The sequence below is a fragment of the Micropterus dolomieu genome, unplaced genomic scaffold, assembly GCF_021292245.1.
Source record: "Micropterus dolomieu isolate WLL.071019.BEF.003 ecotype Adirondacks unplaced genomic scaffold, ASM2129224v1 contig_14702, whole genome shotgun sequence".
NCBI classification, from domain to species: Eukaryota; Metazoa; Chordata; class Actinopteri; order Centrarchiformes; family Centrarchidae; genus Micropterus; species Micropterus dolomieu.
The window spans coordinates 963-3740 of NW_025743688.1; the positions used below are offsets into that span (position 1 = coordinate 963).

At 44.8% G+C, this 2778-nt stretch overlaps 1 pseudogene; it reads left to right on the forward strand.

Annotated features, from left to right (window-relative positions):
* Positions 1 to 632: 632 nt before the first annotated feature.
* Positions 633 to 2472, forward strand: LOC123966978 (annotated as a pseudogene).
* The last annotated feature ends 306 nt before the right edge of the window (positions 2473 to 2778 follow it).

The window sequence follows — 2778 nt, forward strand, 5'->3', positions numbered from 1 at the left end:
TCATTCCCTCGACCTTCAGTGTTGTTTTCTCAGGTTCGTCGAGTAGGCACAGGGCAAGGGATGGTTTTCACTCAAAATAAATATTTTATTAATTAATTATAAAACAATGAACAATCCAGTCACATACCGGGTAAATACCAAATACAATTAGCACACTGGCAGGGAAAGGGCAAAGGGAGCAGGGCTGTGGCTTACCACGTGGTAGGGAGCACCCAAAACAAAGGAGGAGAATCCTTTACCTAATGGCCCGTGATCAAGAAGGGCCCCTCCACGCAGCAATCCGTTCCCCACAGTGCCGGCAGACAGCCGATCTGTAACGGAGGGTTGGGCGCCACAACAGCCACAAACAAAAGGTACAGCCACGCCACTCAGGGCTCTGCCACGCCGGGCTGCAACCACCATGGGAGATGGAGCGGAAGAAAGAGAGAGGCGTGGCCTTTAATATATAGGAGCGCACGGCACTGCCCGATCAGCAGGGTGCCAAAAGCGCTGGCACAGTGGCAAGCAGGAAAAACACCTCAATTTAGGATGCCTCTCCTGATATTCCACTAATCATTGTTTGATTTTATTAAACAAATAAGTAAAATATATGTAGTAACAGTTTTCTAACATTTTGTCCTCAGAGTATGGATATGTCTGCTGCCAGCTGTCTGCTGACTGAAGAACAGTTTCTGTGCTCCATCTGTCTGGATGTGTTCACTGATCCAGTCACCACACCATGTGGACACAACTTCTGTAAAACCTGCATCTATGAACACTGGAATATTAATGTCCCGTGTCAGTGTCCCAACTGTGAAGAGGTTTTCAACACAAAACCTGAGCTGCAGCTCAACACTTTCATCTCTGAGATGGCTGCTCAGTTCAGACAGTCAGCTCAACAGAAAGCCAGCAGCAGCAGCTCAGAGCAACAAGCTGCCAAACCAGGAGAAGTTCCCTGTGACGTCTGCACTGGAACCAAACTGAAGGCCCTGAAGTCCTGCCTGGTTTGTCTGGTCTCCTACTGTGAGACTCACCTGAAGCCTCATCTGACAATGACAGGCCTGAAAAGACATCAGCTGATCGACCCTGTGGAGAACCTGGAAGGCAGGATGTGTACGAAGCACGATAAACTGCTGGAGCTGTTCTGTAAGACCGACCAGATGTGTGTCTGCATGCTCTGCTCTGTTTCAGACCACAAGACACATGATGTTGTTCCTCTGAAAGAAGAATATGAAGGAAAGAAGGCCGAGCTGGGGAAGACAGAGGCTGAAACATACTGAAGATTGAGGAGATCAAACGCTCAGTGGAGCTCAGTAAGGAAGATGCAGACAGAGAGATAGCAGGTGGTGTTCAGGTCTTCAGCGCTCTGAAGGAGTCTGTTGAGAGAAGCCAGGCCGAGCTCATCTACACGATCAAAGAGAAGCAGAGAGAGACAGAGAAACAGGCTGAAGGCTTCATCAAAGAGCTGGAACAGGAAATCTCTGAGCTGAAGAAGAGAAGCTCTGAGGTGGAGCAGCTCTCACGCTCTGAAGACCACCTCCACCTCCTCCAAAGCCTCCCGTCCCTGAACGCTGCTCCACCCAACAAGGACTGGACAGAAGTCAGCGTCCGTCCACCTTCATATGAGGGGACTGTGAGGAGAGCTGTGAATCAGCTGGAGGAGACGCTGAGTGAACAGATGAAGAAGCTGCTGGAGGCCGAGCTGAAGAGGGTCCAGCAGTATGCAGTGGATGTGACCCTCAATCCTGATACAGCAAATCCCTGGCTCATTCTGTCTGATGATGGAAAACAAGTTAAACATGCTGATGTAAAGAAGAATCTCCCAGACAATCCAGAGAGATTTGATTATTGTGCTATTGTCTTAGCAAAGCAGAGTTTCTCTTCAGGGAGATTTTACTACGAGGTTCAGGTTAAAGGGAAGACTAAATGGACTTTAGGAGTGGCCAGAGAATCGATCAACAGGAAGGGAAACATCACAGTGACACCTCAGGATGGTTACTGGACGATATGTTTGAGAAATGAAAGTAGGTACTTTGCTTTTGATGACCCTCCAGTCTGTCTCTCTCTGAAGTCTCGGCCTGAGAAGGTGGGGGTGTTTGTGGATTATGAGGAGGGTCTGGTCTCCTTTTATGATGTTGATGCTGCAGCTCGTATCTACTCCTTTACTGGCTGCTGCTTCACTAAGAAAGTCTATCCATACTTTAGTCCTGGTCTTAACGATGGTGGTAAAAACTCTGCCCCTCTAATCATCTCTCTTGTGACCTGTCAATCACACTGAGTAGAACAACTATTAGATTTTCTACCATTAATGTAATATATGTATATTTATTGGTCATGTAGATTGTATATTTTGATGATTTCTAATTTTTATTGTGTTGATGTGTTTGTTTCTGTAAATATTTGTGTTTAAAGTGTTAAGCGTTAGTGTTATTCTATTAACTGCATTACCTGCCTTCAAGACTGTTAAATCATCAGAATACAATGTCAGAAATAGGAAGCATTTATATGTTCCTTAAAGGTCTGTATGCCAAATAAAAAATGTTTTATTGTCTGACCATTGTTTCTGCAACAAGTGTTGCATACTTGCACAAATTACTGACTACATAGCTCTGTGACTTACAGTACATTAATATTTACTCATTTCGCAGAGGATTTTATCCTAAACGACTTACATTTATGAACAACATACAAGCATCTTTAAAATAAGAGATCTACTATTAACAAGAGATACTAGTAAGAACAGCAATAATTCTAGTGAGAGCTATTAACACATATGACATCAATGGGATTAATTACTAG